Below are 26,666 nucleotides of genomic sequence, written 5' to 3'. Positions count from 1 at the left end.
TGTGGAAAGAAGCCAAGGTCATTAATGCAACTCAAATGAGATTGTAGTAGGCTTCTTCTTGTAGTCACAGCATTAAAAAATGGACATTTTTGATTCAGAAAGGGATTTCTGTCTTCTCTGTACTTACTCCACATTCAGGATCTTGATTGTGGTCATTGGAAGCTGATTCTAGAGAACATGCATGAAGCTGAATTAGGAAGTGTATTATGTACACAGACCAAATGAAGATGCTCTTTTGCTGTGTCAACCAAAAAAATGTCTATGTCAAGGAAATGATGTCAGCATATCAGAGAGATTTGCATGATAATTAATTTCTTAGAAAAAGCTGAAAGATTAACTTTTCAATAATTCCACTTTCAGACTGAAGAAATCCTTTTAGCTATTTTAAGTAGTACTGATTCTTAGGGGGAGGGGGGAACCAAAACAAAACAACCACCACAATCTTTAAATATCCTTCTTATACTCTACAACTCTGCTTTCCACAACCTACAATTTTTTCACTTTATTATTATTTTTAGAACAGCTTTGGCTTTACAATAAAATTGAGAGAGAGGTACAGAGATTTTCCACATAACCTCTGCTCCCAACATGCATGGCTTCCCCCATTATCAACATCATTCACCAAAATGGTACTTTTTTTTTACCAAGGATGAACCTACATTGGCACATCATAATCACCCTAAGTCCATAGTTTACCTTAGGGTCCGCTCTTGGTGTTGTATATTCTATGGTGTAGACATATGTATAATGATATATATCTGTCGTTATAATAACATTCATTATAATAGTATTTTCACTGCCCTAAAAATCCTCTGTGGTCTGCCTGTTCATCTCTACTACCCCCACCCCTAGAAACCACTAATCCTTTTACTCACTCCATAGTTTCATCTTTTCCAGAATGTCATATAGTTGGAATCATGCAGCCTTTTTCACATTGGCTTCTTTCACTAGTAATATGTATTTGAGTTTCCGTCATGATTTTTCATGACTTGATAGCTCATTTTTTTTTAGTGCTGAATAATACTCTTTTGTCTGGATATGCCACAGTTTATTTATTTATTCACCCACTGAAAGACATCTTAGTTGCCTCTAAGTTTTGGTGATTATGAATAAAGCTACTATAAACATCCTTGCAAGTTTCTGTGTGGATATAAGTTTTCACCTCCTTTGGGTAAATACCAAGGAGTGTGATTGATAGATTGTATAGTAAGAGTATGTATGGTTTTGAGAAACTGCCAAACTGTCTTCCAAAGTGTTTGTATCACTATGCATTCCTGCCAGCAATGTAGGAGAGTTCCTGTTGCCAGGATTTGGTGTTGTCAGTGTTCTGGATTTTGGCCATTGTAATAGGTGTGTAACAATATCTCATTGTTGTTTTAATTTTCATTTCCCTGATGACATATGATATGGAGCATCTTTCATATGCTTAGCTGCCATGTGTATATATTCTTTGGTGAGGTATCTTTTAAGGGCTTTGGCCTACTTTTTAATCAGGTTATTTGTTTTCTTATTCTTGAGTTTTAAGAGTGTTCCTTGTATATTTTAGATAACAGTCTTTTATCAGATGTATCTTTTGCAAATATTTTCTCCCAGACTGTGGCTTGTCTTCTAATCTCTTAATGTTGTCCTTTGCAGAGCAGAAGTTTTTAATTTTAATGAAGTGTGGCTTATCAATTATTCTTTTCATGGATCGTGTCTTTGGTGGTGTATCTAAGAAGAGATCACTATACCCAAGTTCATCTAGTTTTTCTCCTATGTTATTTTCTAAAAATTTTATAGTTTTGTGTTTTACACTTAGGTTTGTGATCCATTTTGAGTTAATTTTTGTGAAGGGTGTAAGGTCTGTGTTTAGATTCTTTTTCTGCATGTATATGTCTAGTTGTTCCAGCACCATTTGTAGAAGAGACTCTCTTTGCTCCATTGTATTGCCTTTTCTTCTTTGTCAAAGAACAGTTGACTATATTTGTGTGGGTCTATTCCTGGGTTCTCTACTCTATTTTATTGATCTCTTATTTGCCAATAACACCCTGTCTTGGTTGCTGTAGCTTTATAGTAAGACTTGAAGTTAGGTAGTGTCAGTCCTCCAACTTTATTCTTGTCTTTTAACCTTGTCTTGACTATTCTGGATCTTTTGCCTCTCCATATAAACTTTAGAATGAGTTTGTCAATATCCACAAAATAACTTGCTGGGATTTTGATTGGTATTGTACTGAATCTATAGATAAATTTGGAAAAACTGACACCTTGACAATATTGAATCTTCCTATCCATGAACATGGAATATCTCTTCATTTATTCCATTTAATTCTTCATTGATTTCATTCATCAGGGTTTTTCAGTTTTCTTCCTATAGATCTGGTACATATTTTGTTAGATTTATGCTCAAATATTTTATTTATTTGGGAGCTAATGTAAATGATACTGTGTTTTTGATTTCAAATTCCACTGGTTCATTGGTATATAGGAAAGCAATTGACTTTTGTATATTATGCTTGTATCCTGTAGCCTTGCTTTAGTCACTTATTAGTTCTAGGTATTTTTGTCAGTTCTTTCAGATTTTCTACATAGATGATTATGTCATCTGTGAACAAAGACAGTTTTATGTCTTCCCTCTCAATCTGTATATCTTTTTTTTTCTCTTGTTTTATTGCATTAGCAAGGACTTCCACTACAGGGTTGAAAAGGAGTGGTAAGAGAGGACATCTGTTCTTTGTACTTGATCTTAGTGTGAAAGCTTCAAGTTTCTCAACCTGATGTTAACTCTAGCGTTTTTGTAGATAGTCTTAATCAAGTTGAGAATGTCCCCCTCTATTCCTAGTTTACTGAAAGTTTTTATTATGAATGGGTGTTGGATTTTTCAAATGCTTTTTCTGTATGTATTGATATGATCATGTGATTTTTCTTTTTTAGCCTGATAATGGGATGGATTACATTAATTGATTTTTGAATATTGAACCAACCTTGCACACTTGGGATAAATCCCCTTGGTTTTGGTATTTTATTATTTATTTATTTATTTATTTGATGGCATCTACAATTTTGTCTCATTTTTTTTGCAGTTTTTTCTTCAGGCATGTCCAGATATATTTGGCCCTAAGTTCAGTGATGTTTCAGTGGCTCAGGCTATTAAGGCCACCACTGAATTATTAATGAAGATTTGCCTGCTGTTTCCATTGAAGGTATCACAGTTGTGACTAGTAAAGTTCCACAAAAATGATGAAAAACATCAAGATGTATTAATAAATTATGTTTGATATTGTTGTTGACAAGAAACAGAAAATACTTCTAAGCAGACGATCACTAGGCAATTTAGCTTTCTCTAGTAAGTATTTTATCATCATGCTTGCATCTGAAACACAATACCTTAAGAAGACACTCTTCAGCCCAGAAAAGAATGATGCATATAAAATGGACCATTTGTTTACTGTTGTTACATTGCTTTTCTTCCAAGAAGTTTATGTAGTTTTAGATAATCAAGTGATATGAGGTCATTTTCTTCTGTGAATCTTCTTACTCTTTAAAAGAAGTTACTTATCTAAGAGGACTGAAAGCTAGTTAAATGATGTGTCCAACAGCACACCTGCTTACTTCTTAGAGCAATGAACTCCCTTGGAACACAAGATTTTTCTCATATGATCCACTTTATGTGTTAGGATTACTAAAGTTGGTTTCAAGATAATCTCAATAATCTATTTTTAATACTGGATAAAATGTGTATTCCCATTGCAAAATCAAAATCTTCTGCTTATTATGCTAATGTGATATTTACAAAAGCCATCACCATAGCTTCCAGCCCAAAGTCCCTCAAAGCCTTAAAACTTGGTCAATGAAAAGTCAAACTCATGCACACGCAACTTTTAAATTTTTTTAAAAGTTTTCTTAAATAATAGAAAAGAGGCTCAAGGAGAAACATTTTTGGCCATATACATGTAGCAAATGTATCAATTGCAGGAAGAGATTCAAATAATAACTATGATTGACTTCTAGATGTTTAGTAATTTGGTGAGTAACACGGTCTTTCATCCAGAAAAGTATATTTTCTTAAAATAATCTTCATCTGATATTTCCTCCAGTATTCTATATTTTATAATTAACACTAAGTTGAGCAAAACCTTCCACTTTCTACCCAGAAATTCTTTCCTTTGTGATAATGTTAGTATTATATTATATTCTCAAGCCTACGTTTTGTTCAATAATATCTTAGGCTGTCAACATTTGCAGCAATTTTGGGATCTTATATAGAACAATTAGTTCTGGACGACATACCCTTCCGTTCCTGAAGGCAGCATTGACTGAGCCACAGTGCCCACACGGAGCAGTGTGATACCATAACCAGCTAATTTGCTTCATACATCCAGTCAGGTAACTGGAGACAACTCTATAGATCTGGCAAGATGGCAGAGACGTGGCCTGCATATTTCAGTCCTCTGACAGTCATTTTAGGGATATGTATTAATTTGTTGCTTATGCACTGTTATCTTAAAAGAATCACTCCAGTTCATACATTCTCAACTGGGCAACACTGCCCTCCAAAGGAACCATAATTTGTTCTTGAAGAGTGAAAAAAATTTATTTTTTCTTTTTTTTTTTAAATTTACTTTTTCTATGCGTAAAGCACAGATATACTTGTAGTACATAAACAGATATATACAGTATATCTGTGGTATTAAAATTTACTGAGAGGGATAAGTAGAAAAAAAATGAACAAAATGGCTCCTAAGAGGGCAATAATGAAAAAAAAAATATTGAGAAAGGCTGCTCTGCTTGCACTCAAAAAGATTAATTTAAGGTATCTGTATTTGTACTTCTCAGAAAGATATGTAGCTGCAAAGTTGTCAATGTTTTAGTACTGCAACTATTACTGTTATTGGGTTTTTAATTCTTTCTTTGTTCCCTATTCTATAGCTTGGCCTCTACAGTTTAGCTGTGATTGCAGTAGGTCAAATTAACTTACTGTAAATTCATGTAACTATCGGTTGACTTCAAAAATCCTTTAATCACTCAGTTTTTTACTTAAATATTTGTAACTTTATTTAAAACTCACTTAAAAAGATAATGTAGCATGTAGTATTATAGATAATATATTTAAGAAAATTCTCCCTATGCCATCTAGATGCTGGTTATTCATTAAACAGGTATTTATTAGGCAATTACTATGTGCTATAGTAGAGAGATTCAGCAGTAAAAAAAAAAAACAAAACAATTTTTTCTCTGTCTTCATGAAGAGGAGAAATGAGCCTTAAAGTACTAATTTTATAACTAGTAATTTAAATACAGTTCTTATAATACTTAAAAGATCAAAGAGTAAAGACTTGAAGGCATTATATGAAAGAGCATATATTATAGAGAACTGGTCTTGTTGGGGGATAAGAACTTACTTCATGAAACAATTTCAGCTGAATCTAAAGGATGCAAAGGCAAAGGGAGAGAGATGGGAAGACAGAGGGAATAAAATGCATGAGGATTCTGAGTATAAATGAGCCTGGCTCTGTGGAGGAACCAGAGAACCTGTGTGGTTGGAGAGAGAGGACCTAGGGGACGATGGGCACAGTGAGGTTGGTGGACAGTGGGCCAGATAGTGTAGAGGCCTGTGAGCTGTTTTAAGAATTCGGGGAAATACTCAAATAGACGGAAGTCAATTTTAGAGTTTTAAGTCACAAAGTAAATTAATGTGATGGGAATGTTGAGATAGATACATTCTTTTTTTAATTGAAATATAGTTGAATTACAACATTATATTAGTTTCAGGTGTACAAGGTAGTAGTTTGATATTTATATAGATTACACTCCATACAAAGTTATTATAAATATTGACTATATTTTCTGTGCTGTACATTATATGCTTGTAACTTATTTATTTATTTTTAAAAATTTTTATTGAAATACAGTTGATTTACAATATTGTGTTAGTTTCAGGTGTACAGCAGAGTGATTCAGTTATACATATATATATCAATATATATATTCTTTTTTTTTACTTTCTCTTCCCTTATAGGTTATTACAGGATATTGAGTATATGCTCGCTCAATCTTTTAACTTATTTATTTTATATGAAATAATTTGTACCTCTTAATCCCTTCACCTATTTTGTCCCTACCCCAACCCCATGCATTCTGAGGGTATTGCAGAATTTTAGTTAGAGGAGTGTGGGTGTGGCACACCCACTCATGAAAAGGCTTTTGCATGAGCCCACTTGGATTGTCACCATAGAGATAACATGATATTTAGAGACTGGTGATTGATTAGATATTAACAAGTGAGGAAGAAAGAGATACAAAATAAGAGGCTTGGAGTCCTACTCGTGCAGCTGGGTGAATCGTGGAACCATCCCCTAGACAGCATATGTGGGGTGGGGGAGAACCAGTATATGCTATCTCAGGAAGGCCAAGACTGGGGTGGCCTGGGAAGAAGGGCATGGAGAGAGATTAGGAGCTCAGTTCTGAGTACACTGAGTTTGAAGAGCCTGCGAGATATTTAAGTGGAAAAACTGAGTAGGAAGTTGGATATACCACTCATCTGGACTTATTAGAAGAGAGATCTGTGCTGGAGACAAAATTTAGAGTGTATAATTGGACAACTGGAACTCCAGGCATGAATGAGGTAACCTGGGAAAAGGAAATCAAGGAAGAAGACGATCGAGCCCAGTAGTGAACCTTGTGTTATTCCAACATTAAATGTTCAGCAACAAAAGACTGAGGTGGGTAGGGAGGTTACTGGAAAGCCAAGAGTGTTGTATCACCAGGGAAGAGGATATTTCAAAATGGTAGAAGTCAGTTGGGTGAAATGTTACTGGAATTCCCAGTAATATGAGAATAGCACAGCAGCCATTGGACTTGGTGACCTGGATCTCTCTCTGAGAACTATTCAGCCGTGGAGTCAGTGGGGTGAGATTAAAGTACACAGAGACAGAGCAAGTGAGAAAACAGAAGCAGCAAGCACAGACAACTCAACCGTGAAAGGCAGAAGAAAGAAAGAAGAGCTGGAGAAGGAAGTAGTGACAAAGTGGAAAGCCACACTATAAAGGACAGATTGGAGGAGAACAAGGTCAGTATGAACATGGAGGAGTGGACTTCAGAGGTGATGGGGCAGCTCTCTATTCCACGGAAGTGAAGAAGTTAAGGATGAGGGAAAATGCAGTAAGTCTATAGGCTTGGCCACAGGAATTTGAGAAAGTTCCTGGGTAAAATATTTTCCTTCTTACAAATATCCAGCCCAAATCAGGAACACTCTCAAATTCCTGTTACATAGTCCTTAAACTTATCTGTATCTTCTCCCAGGACAATGCAAAAGACATCTAACCAGTACCCCTCATACTTTCACTCCAGCTGCCCAGCAAGTTCTCTCACTGTCATATCATAAGTAAGAAGAGGTCATTTTTGGCTCCTAATGAAAACAGCAAGAGGAACTATTACTCTGGTATCTTCCAGAGATAAAGCCCTAACATAAATTCTTGGTGGGGAAGGTTATCGCCTTATCCAAAGCTCATAACGGTTTTGCTCCTTTTGGCTCAAGGACTATAAGTTTGGTGCCAAGAAAATTTCATGTCCCTTCTGGCTTCTGCAAGGAGTATACAGCATAAATGTGACCGGAACAGGGACAAAATTGACACTTTCTACTTTCCCTTTTCTTGCCTCTACATAGATGCCAAGGATTAGATCACGTTTTAATGGGAGGTTATAATTCTTTTAGGGATTAATTCAGTTGAAATGTCAAAGAGCTGGGTGGGGAGGATTTTTTCAGCACCTCAACTCAGAAGAAACATTATTTAACTTCATATTTCATGTCGGAAGCGTAGGGAGCTTTAAGTTTTAAAGGGTCAGTGATGTTTCCAGGAAATGCCAGGCTTTAGAAGATTTTCTAATTTTCTGTTCTCTCTCCAGAAGGAATTCTTGCCCTTTTCCCACCAAGATGAATCAGATAATGTTTGGATCTGAATCACATTCCCAGGGACATACCCCTGGCTATGACACGGCCACATTTGCTGTGACTGCCATTTCTTTCCCACTCCAGAGAGATTGCCATAGTTCAAGAGAGAGTGATGTACATTAACTTAACAGAAACCTTAATGTAGGCTCTAAATAACACATATTATGTTTTATAAGTTATATATGTTATTCGTATATATATTCAAATTATATATATTTTTGTTTTGTTTCTATATGTTTCAGGTAAACAACATTATAATTCAACATCTGTATACACTCCAGAGTGATCAACACTTCAATTCTAGTTACCATCTATTGCTATACAGTTGACCCCCTTCACCCATTTCACCCACTCCAAACCCCTCCCCCTCTGGTAATCACTAATCTAATCACTGTTTTATTTTGTTTGTTGGCTTCTTTTGTTGTTGTTTTATTCCTAGTTTTATTTTTTTAATTTTTAAAATTCTGTAGCGCTTTACAATTTTCAAAAGTTTCACACACATGATTTCATATAATCCCATAATAACCCTTTTTGTTAATCCCCTACTCCTATATTGCCCCTCCCCACTCCCTTCTCTCCACTGGTAATTGTAGGACCATATTATTCAATAAGACGGTGAGTGCAAAATACTTAGTATAGAGCCTGACACACAGCAAATCCTCTCTAAATGGTTTAATTCAGAAGAACAGACAAATGACTTGGGAGAGGCATCTATAATGTGCCAATAACACGGCAGAATTTTTCTTATGCCAAGAATTATTTCACTGCCCACACACAAGCTTTTATATCCTATTTCTAAATCACCATCCAACACTAAATTTTATAATACTTCTACATATTTTTAATGGAAGTAATTTTGGGTCCAGGCACCATTTATTCCAGGGCTATCCAATAAAAGTATAATGTGAGCTGCACATTTGAACCACATATGTACCTTTAAATTTACTAGTAGCTGCGAATTCCCTGGAGGTCCATTGGTTATGACTTGGCACTTTCACTGCCTGGTCCTTGGTCAGGGAACTAAGATCCCACAAGCCCTGTGGCGTGGCCAAAAAATAAATAAATTAATTAATTAAACAAATTTAAAAAAAAATAAATTTACTAGTAGCCACACACACTCACAATAGGTGAAGTTAACTTTAATAATATATTTAAATATTCTCATTTCAACATGCAATTAACATAAAAGGAATACTAACAAGATGTTTACAGTGTTTTCTTCATACCAAGTATTCAAAATCTGGTGTGACCTTTACTCACAGCACATGTCAGTTTGGAGGAGCCAGATTTCAAGTGCTCAGCAGCCACATGTGGTTCATGGCTATGTTCTCAATAGTGCGGATTCACACTTTACATCTCATTAAATTCTCTTCACAATCAAGGGTAGTTATTACTTTCCTCATTTTACGGATGTGGAAACTGAGTATATGGAGGTTAAGTCAACTGGCCTAAGGCTCACAGTGGAATAAGTGGTAGGACCAAGGCTCAAACTCAGAGGGTCTGACTTGAAACCCTGTTCCTTAACCACTGTGCCCTATACCTTGAAAGTTGCTTGGAGGCCTAGGTTCTTATGCTTTCAAAAAGATCTTGAAACACGATGCTAAGTGAAAAAAGCCAGTCATAAAAGGCCACATATTGTAGGATTCCATTTATATGAAATGTCCAGAATAGGCAAATCCATAGAAACAGACGGTAGGTCAGTGGTTGTCAGGGCCTGGGGTACGAAGGGAATGGGGGTGAATGCTAATGGGAACTGAGTTTCTTTACGGGGAGATGAAAATGTTTTAGAATTAGATGGTAATAATGGCTATGCAACTTGGTTAATATACTGAAAACCAATGAATTGGACACTTCATAAGGATGAATTTTATGGCATGTGAATTATATACCAATAAAGCTGTTACCCAAAACAGAAGATCTTGAAATCCTGAGAAAGCCATTGAAAATTCTTCTTTTCTTTCCTTCCTTGCCTCATTCTAACTTCTGGTGGTTTCTGGCCATCCTTGGCTTTCCGTGGCTTGCAGCTGCATCACTCCAGTCTCTGCCTCTGTCATCATGTGCCCTTCTTCCCTCTGTGCCTGTGCCTCTGTGTATTATCTCCTCTTCTTAAAAAGACAACAGTTATATTGGATTTAAGGCTCACCTAATTTGGTAGGGCCTCATCTTACATCTTACATCTGCAAAGACCCTATTTCCAAATAATGTCACATTCTGAGATTCTGAGTGGACATGAACTTTGGGGGGACACTACTCAACACAGTACGAGTCTACTTATATCAGATGCTTTGTTGGGCACTAGGAATGTAATGGTGAATAAGATGCACATAGTCCTGCCGTCTACGAACCACTAGTGATGCATGGAGAAAGAAGACAGACATCTGTCAAATAATTTCAGAGAAGCTTTCCTGGGTGATATGTGTCTAAACAGAACTGAGAGGCAGAAGGAGGAACTTAGGCTCACCCTTTAGGAAACAAACTCCTTGATAGCTGGGACCAGATCCTATTAATCTTTGAAGACCTTGTGCCTGGTACATGGTTGATATTCAGAGACTGGATACTGAATGAAAAATAGGACTCACTTCATTACAGAAGTGAAGTCAAAAGACTCTGGCGAGAAGGTCGTAGACTTATTTTGAGGTTATTCATAGTGACTGAAGAAAAGACCACGTATCTCTAACTAGAAAAAATTTCAAGCCTTGAGCCAAATTTTTTAGACAAATATATCTTTTTCACTTTATCTCCATTTTGGCATCTCTTTCTTGTACCATTTCTGATTGGCCTTGAATTTGGTTACTTTCTTTGTGATTATTGAGAATAGTTATATGGCTCATTATATTGATAATAATAAAATCAAGTTGTATAATAATCTGTTTTCTCTTTTATGAATTTATTATGTATTCTTAGATATTCAAAATTTCAGTATATTTCAGAATTACTATGCTTTTGGATGTTCAAACTTGACTATTGGCTAAGTTTGGTACTGGAAGGCAATGAGGAAAATTCAGTGATTGAGAATCTTAATTTTTATCTAGGAGGCAGGAGGAATAAAGTGCAGCTAGAGTTGCCATAACAGAGAAAGGGTAGTTACTCTTGTTAGCAAGGAGAGAAGGATGTTTTGTTGCTTTTGTGGTTGCATGGTGTCCTTGTTTTTGTCTATGTTCACACATGATTCCAGAATGGTCTTACTCAGGCTTGGTTCCATCATGGTCATGGTGTGACCTCATCTGATGTTGAAATTCTGTGAAATTGTTTTTGTTTGTAGGGAACATTGTGGGTTACTACCAGCTGTTGGTTGTCAGAGCCTTCATTTGGTTTTCATCACACAGACATCTTGCCCCTGCTGCCCTGTTTCTCTAGCACCCTATTAGGGAGCCATTTTTATTAGGTTCTTGTTTATCCTTGCAGTATTTCTTTTTCTTTTACAAATATTATCATGTATATTCTTATGTCTTCCTTTGCAAAAAAAGTGGCATATTAACATACTGTTCTATACCTTGCTTGCTTCTCTTAACAATGTACACAGGAAATCTTCCCATATCAGTACACAGAAGTCTCTTTCATTCTTTTTTATGGGTGTATAGTACTCCATTGTCTAAATGTATCATAGTAATTACAGAATTTTAACAACAAATACCTAGTACTCCTAAAATAATATTGTGTGGAAGGCTGTTTATTTGTAAAATGCTGAGCTTACATTTCAAAGCATTTGCTGTATTAACCAGAATCAAGACAGTTGTGATAGACACTCTGGTGTAACTAGCTTCTATTCTTGGGTCCACCAGCAATTTTCTCGGCAAGTCACTTAAACTCTCTGAGCCTCAGTTTTCCTATCTGTTAAAACAAGGAGTTGACAAATATTTGAAGCCCAGTCAAATTCCGTCCTTTGATCCTATTTTCTCATAGCTGAAGAGGTTTACAGGTGGATGTTTAACAACTCAGTTTCCAGAAGAAACAAAGCCCGATTTGTAGCACTTGCTGATTGCCATGGTGTAAATATTCCTACTAGAACCAATTTCAAGATAAAAACAGCTTAACAACCAGCTAGCAAAATTTCTGAAAATTTTACATAAGCTCTTGGAGCTGGTACAGTCTGATCTTAGCATATGATGAGGAAAACTTTCTAAAAAAAGGCACACTGAGATTCAGAGAGTATAACCTCCTCAGATAGAAGATATATCCTAAAAGCTTAAGATACATCACACTTAGATTGAAAAAAAAAAAAAAAAGAAAATGAAAACTAAAGAACAGTATTTTCCAAATCTACTACATTTAGCATTTCCTGATGCTTTCATTAGTTTGTAATGCAGAAGGAATGTTAAAGAGCAAACAGAAACTCACTTTAATAAATATCATATATTTACCCAGTGTTTACGAAGAGGCTTACTTCATTGGGTCAAAGTTTACTAAGTATACTATCTAATTCTGACTCTTAACTATGGATGTGTCTCCTAATCAGAATATTTTTAATAAATTTATTTGTTTATTTATTTTTGGCTGCATTGGGTCTTGGTTGCTGTGCGTGGGCTTTTCTCTAGTTGCAGAGACGGGGGCTACTTTTTTTTTTTTAAACTTTCCTATGACTTTTAAAAAAAAATTTATTTTATTTATTTATTTTTGGCTGTGTTGAGTCTTTGTTGCCGTGTGTGGGCTTTCTCTAGTTGTGGCAAGCGGGGGCTACTCTTCGTTGTGGCGCCCAGGCTTCTCATTGCGGTGGCTTCTCTTGTTGTGGAGCATGGGCTCTAGGCGTGCAGGCTTCAGTAGTTGTGGCATGCAGTCTCAGTAGTTGTGACTTGTGGGCTCCAGGGTGCAGGCTCAGTAGTTATGGTGCACGGGCTTAGTTGGTCTGCAGCATGGGGGATCTTCCCAGACCAGGGCTCGAAACCATGTCCCCTGCATTGGCAGGCAGATTCTTAACCACTGCGCCACCAGGGAGATCCCTAATCAGAATTTTTGAAATTACTGGCACTCTGGCCCCACCCAAAACTAATTCAGTCGGAATTTCTGAAGGATGGGGCTCAGACACTTGTCTGTTTTAAAAGAGTTCCAGGTGCCAACACCAACAGGGTTAAGTATAACCAGTCTTTTGTTACTTGGTATGTAGGTCTGACATTTCTCTTTCTTGGTATGTAGGTCTTCTGACATTTCTCTTTCTCTTTTGAGGTGAAGCACACTGTGCAGATAAGTACCCACAAACATGTATTGATTCAGCTGAACTAACTCAAGCAGGAAAAAAATTTTTGAGATCCTACAACATGGCTAATGCAACAGATCTCTCTGAAAAATAAGCTCAACAGAATTCATAATCTGGCCAACCATTTTATTGCTCAAATGTAAAACCCACTGCAAAAGTGAAAATAGAGCTTACTTAAAAGTCTTATTTCTCTATGTGAGATTTGAGTTTGTTTTGTTTTAAAGAAAGGTCATCTTGCTGCTTCTTTTTTGCTGGCCTTGAGAAACAGCGGACTATCCCAGCACACAAGAAATTAATTACCCTGGAGGACTAGATACAACCAGTTAGTTGGTTGCCATGGAGACAAAAGCTATACATCCCAGATTTTCCAGAATCGTCTCTATTTCATGAAATTTTATTCTTTTCAATAAAGATCACTGATAAAAATGCAAATATAAGTGGGATTTGATTACTTTTCTGTGTGCATTAATACATAAACAGAAAAAAATACTTTGCCAAACAGTGAATCCCTGTCTTTATTAAGAAAATTTAAGGATTGGTATAATTTGAGCAATTTGTAAAATAAAATAAAAATAAAAATAAAGAGTAAATCCAAGGTACTTTGAAATCCTTTTGGAAACACTGGAAAACCAACTTTCCTAGAGTCCCTCTGGCACTTGAAGAATAGTGGTGCTATGCCTATTATAAGTTAAAGTTAGTACCACATGAGAGGCACAACAGCACTCATCCAAGATTTCCTTACAAATTATGTCCAATCTGATATACTTTTGGTCTTCAGAAGAAAACCCAACGTAGAGCTACATCTCTAAAACTTAACTCAGGAGTATTATTGATTAGTCAAAATGGTAGGATTTTTTCCTTAAAAAGACATGTTTACCTTCATTATTTGAAGAATTTTTCAGTTATTCCACACAACCAGAGTTTAGTTAATAGCAACGTGCCAATGTTGGTTTTTAGTTTTGACAATGTCAGTTCATGTAAAACGTTAACATTAAGAGAAACCATGTGTGTATATGCGGGGGCAGAGTGTCTATGGGAACTCTGTATTTTGTCTTTGCAATTTTTCTGTAATCCTACAATTAGTCCAAAATAAAGAGTTTATTAACAAGTAATTTGTTATTATTAATTGTAGTGGATTAATTAATTAATCATAATGGATATTGATATGTGTTGTACTGATTGTGTTAGGTTGACAATGGAAATAATTTGGTGAAATCTGGGGTATCTGCCTTTACTTTGGGATTTCATAGTGAATGTTAAGCTTTTTCTAATGAATAATCCAAACATGCAGTTTTAGGACTGTTTTTATCCTTTGTTGCATCATCTATAGCTTTAGAAATGTCATAACTTTCCTTCTGGAACAATTCATTGTGGAGATTTAAGTGACAGCATTAGCTATCTCTGAAGTACTGAATTTCTTTCTAAAAAATTTTTTTTATTGAAGTATAGCTGCTGTATAATATGTAAATTACAGGTGTACGATATGGTGATTCACAATTTTTAAAGGTTATACTCTATTTATAGTTATTATAAAATATTGGCTATATTTTCCATGTTGTATAATATATCCTTGCAGCTTATTTTTTACCTAATAGTTTTTACCTCTTACTCACCTATATCTATATTGCCCTTCCCCCTTCCCTCCCCCCACTGGTGGCCACTAGTTTGCTCTCTATATCTGCAAGAATTACTGAATTTCTTTACTCAAATATCTGATATGCTAATATTGTACATAATTTACTAGAGGTCTAATGTTTCCATTTTGTTCTTTTATTAAGCCAATTCCTTTTGATATTTGAGTGACAAATTTGCAATAAACTCTTATTTGTCCTCAATAGAAAAAAAATCTGTTCTTTTTCTTCAACTTCTCAGGGCAAACAGCACTTAAAAATCAATCTGTAATTTTGCCATTTGCAGCAACATGGATGGACTTGGAGGGTATTATGCTAAATGAAAGACAAATACTGTATGATATCACTTATATGTGGAATCTAAAAAATAGAACAAACTAGTGAATATAGCAAAAAAGAAGCAGACTCACAGATATAGAGAACAAACTAGTGGTTACCAGTGGGGAGAGGGAAGTGGGGGGCAACATAGGGGTGGGGAATTAAGTGGTACAAACTATTAGGTATAAAATAAGCTACAAGGATATATTGTGCAACATGGGGAATATAACCAATATTTTATAATAACTATAAATAGAACATAACCTTTAAAAATTGTGAATCACTATATTATACACCTGTAACTTATATAATATTGTATATCCACTATACTTCCATTTAAAAACATGTTGTTTCACTGTTTTTTTAAAAAAAAATCTGTGCTTCAAAGAGTTGAAATATCCCCTGGTACTTACTACCTCCTAAACTGGTACAGAAATTTAGGATGTGTTAGCGATTTACCTTCATATCTGCATGTGCTAACTAAAGTCTTTTTATAATTCATATATAATATCAAATGATATTGGGTCTAGAAGAGCCCTAGGCACATAGCAAGTGCTTAATATGTTTGTTAGATGAAGAAACAAATTAAATAGTTAAAATTAATGTTTTTCCTATTTAGCTGCTTTTATTTTGTTTTTAATTTGCTTGAACATATAGATCTGGCCTATTTCCAGGAAAGTTTATTTCTAGATGTAAGTTTATCAAAGTCTCCTTTACAGGGCAATCCAATTGAATGTATGACATATCACTATTATACAATTTCTCAATCAGAGAACCGATTTGGTTTATGTCTAGCTCAGAATTTAGGCCCATATGAGTTTTATGCTTTCTTGGTTTTCTTCCTTTTGACCTGGGCTCCAGGCCTAACTCTGCAAAGACTGAGTTAAATATATCTTCCAGTTTGCAATAAATGAGAGATAAAATGTTGAGATTCTTAATATATAAGTAATTTAAAAATCAATTAAAAAGGTACTTCCGGGCAAAAGAATTGATCTCATCCCAGAAATAACCAGATGATAGAGTTGTTATGACTGTCTTCCACATGTTCAGGAAACTAGAGAAAAGATTGCACCTGGAAGATATGAAGACATAAGATATTAAAAAGATAAAACTCAAACTTCTAGACATGAAAACTACAATGTCTGAGATGAAAAACATACTGATGGTGTTAATAAAAGATTACCTATTGCCACCCCAAAAGTTTAGTGTCTTGTACTGAATTGTGTCCCCCAAAATTTATGGGTTGAAGCCCTAACCCCCAATGTGATGGTATTTGGAGATGGGGTCTTTGGGAGGTAATTAGGGTTAAGTGAGGTCACGAGGATGGGGCTCTCATTACGGGATTACTGGCTTTATAAAAAGAGAAAGAGAGAGAGATTACGCTCTCTCCATCTTATAAGGACACAGCAAGAAGGTGGCTTTCGGGCTTCCCTGGTGGCACGGTGGATAGGACTCCGTGCTCCCAGTGCAGGGGGCCTGGGTTCGATCCCTGGTCAGGGAACTAGAGCCCACATGCATGCCACAACTAAGAGGTTGCATGCCACAGCTAAGGGGCCGGCGAGCCACAGCTAAGGAGCCTGCCTGCTGCAACTGAGACCCAGTGCAACCAAATAAATAAATAAATAAGTATCAAAAAAATAAAAAAGAGAGTGGGAATGATTTAAAAAAAAAAAAAAAAAAAAAAAAAAAAGAAGGTGGCTTTCTCGAGCCAGGAAGAGGGCTCTCTTACAACTCAATATCAATAAAAACAAATAACTCAATAAAATAAATGAACAGAAGACCTAAATAGACATTTCTCCAAAGAAGACACACAGATGGCCAAAAGGCACATGAAGAGATGCTCCATATCGCTAATTATGAGAGAAACGCAAATCAAAACCACAATGAGGTTATCACCTCACACCAGTCAGAATGGCCATCGTTAAAAAGTCTACAAATAACAAATGCTGGAGAGGGTGTGGAGAAAAAGGAACCCTCTGACACTGTTGGTAGAAATGTATCAATAAATTGGTACATTACCATATGATCCTGCAATCCCACTCCTGAGCATATATCTGGAAAAACTCTAACTCAAAAAGATACATGCACCCCTGTGTTCATAGCAGCATTATTTACAATAGCCAGAACATGGAAGTAACCTAAACGTCCATCAACAGATGAATGGATAAAGAAGATGTGGTATATATACACAATGGAATATTACTCAGTCATAAAAAAGAATGAAATAATGTCATTTGCAGCAACATGGATGAACCTAGAGATTATTATATTAAGTGAAGTAAGTCAGACAGAGACAAATATATCACTTATATGTGTAATCTAAAAAAATGATACAAATGAACTTATTTACAAAGCAGAAATAGATCCACAGACATAGAAAACAAACTTGTGGTTACCAAAGGGGAAGGGTGGAGGGGAGGGATAAATTAGGAGTTTGGAATTAACATATACACATACCACTATATATAAAATAGGTAAAAAACAGGGATTTACGGTATAGCACAGGAAACTGTTTTCAATATCTTGTAATAAACTATAATGGAAAAGAATCTGAAAAAGAATATATATATGTGTGTGTATATATATATATATATATATATATATATATAAAACTTAATCACTTTGCTCTATGCTTGAATTAACTATACTTTGATAAAAAATAAAGTTAATGGAAATATAAAAAAGAAAAAGAAAAAAGAGTGAGGAGATATATAAACCTATTTTATAATCAAGTCTATTTGGAGATCATGTCTACACCTCTGAGGTGGTGTTTTGTTTTGTTGTTTTTAATGTTCAGTCAGCAGTGCGGGTACAAACTGAGGTTCTAAGCTGACAATTTTAATAATGTGTTCTGATTTTTAAAAAATAATTATTGTAATGGAATTTTATTTCCCAGAAGGAGAATCCAAAGAATAGAAGCAGCAATCATAGAGAAAAAAGAGATTTTTTTTTTTAAAGTCAGTGAAGGGTCAGTATATGTAAGAAGAAGCTCTAGAATGCAACCACATACATTATTTGAATAATGTTTGTCATTTATTTATAAGACCTGTTTAATCCCAAACATCAGATTTAATTATTCCACTATGATAGAGATGATATGTGTATATCATTTATAAACTACTTATTGTTTTAAGCAGAATTCACAGCAGAGCTTTCTAATGGGCCAAAGTGACCCACCCACTTTGTAGATGTATGATCTCTAACATAATGCCCAAAACTTAAAAGACTAAATAAAGGTGATCATAGAAACCTTTCTGTAGAAGATCTTTGAATAGGAAAGTGCTAGTCATCCCTATTATGTAGTTATTTGAATTCAAAGTATTTAAACATATTTCAATACTTATGCTTATATACAGTTATAAAATGCTTCTTTTGGCAATTAATTTTTTAAAATTAATCTTTAGAACAATTAATGGTGCCAAGGAATAGTTTATATTAAAGACTTGATATTAATAGATGTAATAGGCAATTGATTAAAATAAAAGCAAAGCAGGATCATGAATCAACCCTTTTTAGTGCTTATAAAGGATTAAGTGCTCTTATAATTGCTTTATATGTATTAATTCATTTAATTCACGTGAAATGTGATGGAAGCTAAGGCACAAGAATACTAAAGAATCATCACCAAGATCACACAGCTAGGCAGAAATAGATTTGTGATTAAACCCAAAAATATTGTTCCTTTGGCTGCTTTTAACCACTTCATTATGGCATCCAGGAATAAATGTGTTCACTATAAAAAAAAAAAAAAAGGAAAGAAAAACAAAACAAAACAAAATGCTTCTACTTAGAACCCATGCTTAGATATCACAACAATATTAAATTGCTGTGTTTCTTGGTGCTTAGTCTTAGTTTCTGTGTTAAGGTTGGTAACAGAAGGTTTGCTGATCACACCCTAATGTAGCACCATGGTAAACAAGCATCATTGCACAGTGCATTATTCACTTAGCGCTAATAACTTAGTCCTGAGCAATGCAGTGATCACTCAGCACTAAATTCAGTGCAAGCTGAGTTGATAGAGGTTAGTAAGTGACAACGAGCTTTAAAAAGCCATAGAGTAGAAACTTGAATTGGGACAAACTTGTATCCATAGGTATTAGGACCACATTGGTAAGCCTCAGATGCTTGCAAATGCCACAGCCTGAAGCCTTACGCCCTCACACAACGGCTCCACATTTCTGTAATTTTCACTTTGGGCTTATGTATTTTTGTGTTAATATGAGTAACACAGCCAATTTAATTTACTTTAAATTTATGCTGTAAAGAAGATGTGTTGCATTCTTGGGTTCAATTTTTATTTCCTTTTGGAAGTCATTTCTGTTTTGAAGCAGTAGAATATATTCATTCCATTTTGAGAAGAAAGTCAGTGGGAAAAAGTTTGCTATATAAAACCTTGCTTCACAGTTAACTTCCGTATCTGTTCCACATATTGAGGATTTTTAAAAAATATATTCTCCTTTCAAGCCCTTTCTATAGGTTTGCAAAATGTTGAAGGTAGAAGAGAAAGAATGTGCATTCTCTCTGGTGAAGCAATTTAATGGTTCTGTTTTCAATTATTTTCATAGGATTTCCATAAAATAGTTGAATAAGAAATGTTTCTGCCAATTCTTGTGTCCAATCTTACTAAGTAATAGCAACATAGTTGGGCTAAATCTTATTTTTCCAGGATATGTAGCTAATTCTCATTGCTGTTTCTATTGGCAGATGTTTCCCTTCCTTAATCTGACTCTACATTTTATCTTCAAAGAATGGACCATTTTCTGTCTATGCGACAGAAAAGTGGGTTTTTAAAAAAATTTTCCTTTCCTTATAGTCAAAGCTAGAACCTTTCAGACTGCCAAAATAGTTTGTCTCTTTCCTAAATCAATTTTGTTAAAGAGTTTTACATTGGACTTGGAGTTGTTCTTTAAAGTTTGAATAGCTAATTTAGGATTCACAAATCAATCAAATATTAAGTGCTAGGAGTATTATAGGTAGCTAAGGGTGGAGCACGGTTTTGTAGCTGAAACTGAGGTCGAAGGAAAGATGCTGAAACTGCTTTTGGAAACAAGGTATTTCTGAACTTTTGCAAAGGCACCCCTCCCCCAATTTAATCTAGGAAAAACATATTTATAAAATCAAGGTCAAGAGATATTTCGGTTTCTGAGGTTCAGACTGACAATGCTAGCCTGCTTTGCTATAGTGGATTACTGTGAAGATTTAAGTTGCCTAATTAAGATCAAGGATACAAATGTGTCTCTATTGTATCCTGGCATCGAGTTAGGTCATCAAAGCCTTTTGCAGTTTTCTGGTGCCTAACTAGGATCCTAAGACCTTTGCAATTTGTTTTTCATTACAAATTCCACATTTTCTTTTCATTACAAAATGTTTTATAAATTCTTGTTTAAATATTTTCCCTCCTTATCTGTTTCTTTTCTGCTTTCCCCAATCCTAGACTAAAACAGCTTAATAAGTGTTTCCTTTGTGTGCTTTCTATTTATTAATATTTTTCTCTGGTAAGATTCCTTCCAGTGGCTACTCATGGAGTTGCTGACTAAAGACATTTTTACGAATAGTTTTTAGTGGTATTTGACTATGGTTTGGATGTGGAGAGCAATTATAAGATCTGGAATTTTCACTAACATTGACTTCCTTGTATGTGTACTCAAGGGAGTACCCTGATGTTTGAAAATGGAAAATTATTAAGTGTGGGGAGATGAGGAGCTGGAGGAGGACAGAGATTGGAAAAAGTAGTAGAAGCCTTCTTTCAATACTGTGTCCATGAGTTTACAAGCACATTTCCTAACCCTCACTGCCTTCATTATAACTTAGCAAGTGAAGCCTAAAGATATAATAGTTAATCAGACCCCCTTTCTTCACACTCAGAGGCACTGCTGAATTCATCATTCTCTTGCCCTGTGGTCTTGCCTTGCAGCAAACCGTCTCCTTCCTGTTACCAGGAGGATTTTACTTGTGGCAAATTGGATCATTTCCATACCCCTGTATAAAAATTCTTTAAGGACAGGTCTCACCTTCTACCCTCACTCATTGTGATAAAGACCAATCTATTTTACAAGTTGTGGTAGCCAAGAAGTTGGGCATGCAGAAGATACAGCCACTTATAAAAGCAACTCATTACTTCTGATCACATGCCATTGTCTAGAACTTAATCACATGACCACACTTATTTGCCAAGGAGGCTGGGAAATGTAGTCTATTATGTGCCTGGGCAAAGAAGATGAGAATGTATTTTGGGTGGAGAGCTAGGCTTCTTTGCCACAGTACATTAGTTTTTAAAACTGTTAGCAATCACAATAAGTATTCATTAATTCAGAATTTCTCTCACTAGAAGAAAAAAGAGAACTGACATTTATTGAAAGTTTACCATGTTTAGCATGATTATTCTAGGGGAGAGATTTGGTCTTATTCATTTTTCTTTCTACTGAATTTAGCAGATTGTGTAGCACACAGAAAAATCTTTGCTGAACTGAATTTTATAAAAATATGGAAATTAAAAAATATATGCATTATAAAATCAAGCTTTCATAATCTTGTTCATTTTTTTCTGCTTTTTTTCCCCATACCTGTACTGTTATTTTTTTTCCTTTTGTTCTTTCTAGTGTTAGCCTTGATACTCTTCTGCTCTGACATTAACTAAAACAAACTGTTCAAGCTTACTTGAAGGTGAAGTTTACTATTCTTCAATGGCTGCTTCAGACTGACTTCTGGTTGGTTCTGTCCTTACCAGCAAGGCAATTCAGACAAGTTTATGATTTTCACACATTTCATTGGTGATGACTAAGGATAGCTCTTCTGGGTTATTCCTTAAGGAGGGCATTTAGAAAGAAGAGAGGAACTAAAACCCAAGTCATCAGCCCTCTAGGTAAAAAAATTTTCTTTGAAATTTTAGAAAAGCCTGTGCCCACTCAATCCTCCTCCTTATTGTAAAAATAAATCATAGCCATTCAGAGTTGAAATGTGGCTCAAAGGCCCTGGTTGATCTCAGTGCCATTTCTATAGAAGTGAGAGTAAGGAGGAGAGGAAGAATAGACACATATCCTGGCAGGGTTAGACAAGAAGTTGTCTAGGTAGGGACCAAAGGGTTACAGAAGAGAGAAGGCTGATTGGGGTTGGCTCACCAGCCAGGTGAGCCAGATCAACCCTGGCGATCAATGAAGAGAAAGCCATTGAAAGCAAATCAACCTCACATCCAGAAGGGAAGTGAGATTCTTCTGACTCAGACAATTAACAGTCACTTGGCAGCTATAGGGCTAGCTTCAATTTTACATTAAAGATTGCCAAGGTCTCATGCCTTGTTCCTTTTCCCACCTTCCCCTGCATCAGTGAAACATCAATGCATTTGTAATCTTGCCCTGGGTTACCTAGGTTAGGTCAGGAGGGGGTCAATTCCCATGTTTACCAGGCTGAGAATCCCAAAGCCTCCCATAAGCCATCCCTAACAATTTTTTTTTTTTTTTGGTCGCACCACGTGGCACGCAAGGTCTTAGTTCCCCAACCAGGAATTGAACCCGTGCCCCCTGTGGTGGGAGCACGGAGTCTCAACCACTGGACCATCAGGGAAGTCTCCCATAACTCATCCCTTAACCATCCCTGGATAGTGTGGTTTGCCCTGCTCAACCTCATGCTGGTGGCATCATGAGTGACACCTCCATGGACTGCTGAGGGCTCTCGAGTCCCGTCAGTGGGTGGGCTAGCCAGGATTTACTTTTTTTTTTTTTTTAATATTAATTAATTAATTTATTTAGGCTGTGTTGGGTCTTCGTTGCGGTGTGCGGGCTTCTCTTGTTGCGGAGCATGGGCTCTAGGTGCGCGGGCTTCAGTAGTTGTGGCATGTGGGCTCAGTAGTTGTGGCTCGCGGGCTCTAGAGCGCAGGCTCAGTAGTTGTGGCGCACGCGCCCAGCCGCTCCGCGGCACGCAGGATCTTCCCAGACCAGGGCTCGAACCCGCGTCCCCTGCATTGGCAGGCAGATTCTCAACCACTGCGCCACCAGGGAAGCCCCAGGATTTACTTTTGACAAAGGTGGAATTCTAGAAGCTGGGATACATACACCAATAACTAACCACTATGGCCAGAGGTGCTGGTCTCTACCTCATGTTCTTCAGAGAGAAGCAGCCAAATTTCATGAGACTGAAAAAATTCTCACAATAGGAGTCTCCTCTCTCTCAAGTAGACTTTATCTATAGCAAATGTCATTTTCACAATAAGTCCTGGAACTATCTCTAACTTTGAACTTCAATATTGAATGCTTATTTCCTTATCCTTTTCTAGGAATGAGTTACATTGTCTCAAGTGATTTATCAGCAAGACGCTAACATTTTTCTCTCATTTTTGAGGCAAGAACCTTACAGAAAAGCAGACCTGTGTAAAGCTGGGTTCAACTTTTTCTCTGTCTACAGCCCTTCTGGGGAGCCTGGGGAGGGGTTGGGGTGCTTCCTCTAGTTGAGAATCATCGAGAAAAGCCAGAACAGGGAAATGGGAAGGGCTGAACTCTGAACCCTATTCAGGGAACCAAGTGAGAATTTTGGAGGTGTCAACTTTTGCAGCAATTATGAACAGTTTGTTCCAAAGAACTCAGAGTAAGAATGAGCTGTCAATTCATTATCTCCCTTCACGTTTCCAGTCACATATTTTTTTAGCCACTTTATAAATGTTCCTTATGACTCCACAACCAATTAGTTCTGTCTCCGAGCTTTGTAGTAAATGTTCATTAGGCAGACAGGTCACACACTTCTCCAACTGTAGAATCTGGCCATGAAATTGAAAAGTTCCTGTCCTCACTATTTTGGACATTCACGGAGTGACCCTACCCACCTTGTAAAGCTGAATACATTGTCTAGATTTGAAGTGGTTGGTGATAAAATTGGTCAAGGAATAACTAGGGTGATATCATGTCCGGAAAACCTCTTGCAAAAGAAAGTACTTTTAAAGGAAACACAAAAAGGAAAATTTCAAATAGTATTGGACTAGTACCACCATGGGAAAACATTTTTTAAGCTAACAGGAAATGCATCTGAAAGTTGTTTACCCTAACTGTCTGAGAATGCATTTGGGATGAATGAGTCCTGCTGTTCCCTAGAATTACCTCACCGTGGATGCTGGCATGGGGTGCCCACAGCAGCAGAGCTCTGGGCATATGTCTAGTGGGTGGCTGTCATTCCTCTCCCTCACGTTTGACCTGGGGCAAAGTTCTTTCTCAAATTTGTAAACTCTGGAGTCACGGCTCTGTTTGTGTTTATCATTTCTGCTGGCTTTCCCCACTGAGGACCAGTCTCTTTGTCTTCAGTTTAAGAAAGATCATTCCAGGGAAGACCCTGAACAAAACATCAGGCATTCATTCATGTGGCATTAAATAGGCTTTCTTTCTCTGCCTTTGAGGAAAAAAACCCACAGAGAACAAAAACCAGTTTGGTACTTTTAAAATGTTCAAACTACAAAGATGAGGTTCCCCCAGATGGAAGTGATGTGTTATAGTAGGAAAATCACAGCCACAAAAAAATGGGAACCCGGAGATGAGCGCTCAGTTCTTGGCTTTTGCTCTCACTGGTTGTGTGAATTTGGGCAAGTTGCTTGTGCTTCCAAGCCTCAGCTTCCCCACCTATAAAATCAGGGGCTGTTAATGCCTTTCCCACAATGTTACAGTGGAGATGAAAAGAAGCGATGAGCCTATCACAGTGCCCAGTCTGTGTCGCTCTCGTGTCCCTTCACTCTAGACACTAAAGTTCACCTTGCATGGCTCTTCTTGAGACTATGTGAGTCCTCTTTCATCCCCCAATATTTGTCTTGAGTCACAGAAAAAGGGAAGTAAATATCTGAGCAGGAAAATGATATACAGTTTTTAAATGAAGGGCTAAGCTTCTTTTATACATACTCTTTTAACTGTGAGATGTGATTCCATGGAAAAACTACATTTTTTGAACTCTAAATCTGGCTTATAATTACTGAAGTTTCTTGAACTGGCTTCAAAAATAGAATTTATTTTTCCTCTATACATCTAAGCATTACCAACTCACATAATTTTTCTCCTCCACATTTTTGACAATATTTTCTTCCTCTACATGATTGAAATCTTTGCTCAAGCAGATGCCAAATTGTCACAAGTCTAATAAATTTATCATGAATATATATCACTTTTATTAAGGATTTGGTTCAACCTAACAGAGCAATCCCATCACCAGTCAACTACCAGGTTTTAGGGAAGTCATTATTAGGGAAGATTTGCACTCCCCCATCTTCTCCCAATAAAGAGTAAGTGTAAGTAGCTAAAACTGATGTTGAAGCAGGGCTTAAAATCTTTTCACATCAATATTCCATTTTGGGTTCCAGTAAGATTCCCTGGGCTACATAAGTAAGCAGTATGGAAAAACAGTATGTGAATATAGAGTTTTGCTTATAGAAAAGATGACTCAGTATGCCTCCTTGTGGTAAACTGATTGAGAAAATGCCTCAATTCTCCCACCCTCCCTGAATCTCTGCCCTTTGCCATGTGACTTTGCCATTTCTACTGTCAAGCGTGAAATCTATTTTCCTGTCCCTTGAATCTAAGCTGCCCTTTTATCTCACTCTCGCCAATAGAATGAGGCCTCACCCCCAAACCCAGGCCTTATGAGGTCTTGCACACTCTCTCTTGCCTGAACCATGAGAACAAGCTCGGGCTAGCTTCTTGGAGGATGAGAGACTCTGTGAAGCAAAGCCAGTCATCCCAGCCAAGACCACCCTATATTAACTAAAAATTAGCTGACTGCCAGATATATAAACAACCCCCAACAAGACAAGAACTGCTTAGCCAAGCCCAGCCAAGATCAGCAGAGCTACTCAGCCAACTCACAGAGTCATGAGTGAAAATAAATGTTTAATTTCATGCCACTGAGGTTTTGTGGGTTTTTATGTAGCATAATTGTAGCAATAGATAACTGATACATGCCAACTAAAAACTGGCACTTGCCGTCTACCTCTACAAGGATTAAATCATGAGCAGCTGCAGCCGCTGACCTTCAACACTCCTTGAAAGGAGTTCAAGGTGGAGGCCAGGAAGGAGGCACCCTGTGCTCTGGGAAACACTGGCAGAACAGGCCTTCAGATACTTAGATATTTTCAGGAGAAGACTTTGTAAACCTAATTCTTGCATCTCCTCATATCTAGAAAAGCAGTAAAATTATTCATGGTAACGTCTGCTCCTCGTGACTAGCAGAAACCTTCACAAGAATAGCAGCAACCTTCTACAAAAAATATGTGCTTGATTACATGGACTCCCCCTTCACCAAAATCACATATATACCAACCTTCCCCCCCACCTCTTTGGAGCAGTTTCTCAGAGCTATCTGAAACGCTGTCTCCCGGGCTATAGTCCTCATTTTGCCCCAAATAAAACTTAACTCACAACTCTCATGCCATGCATGTTTTTTCAGTAAACATATAGTAACTATCAAAAAAAATGGTGGGAGCTCCTGGAGTGATCAGGGAGATTTGTAGAGAGGCTGCCTTGAGATGGGGAAGCAGAGATTCTGTTTTTGTCTGCCCTAAACACAAGACTTTCATTTACTCATAGTATGCCTGGAGCGAGTCTGGTGACCAAGGCTTAGTGAAAGTGTGTCACACTTT

This window comes from Balaenoptera acutorostrata, chromosome 8 (assembly GCF_949987535.1).
Source record: "Balaenoptera acutorostrata chromosome 8, mBalAcu1.1, whole genome shotgun sequence".
NCBI lineage: Eukaryota > Metazoa > Chordata > Mammalia > Artiodactyla > Balaenopteridae > Balaenoptera > Balaenoptera acutorostrata.
Note: the sequence above shows the minus strand (reverse complement) of the source record.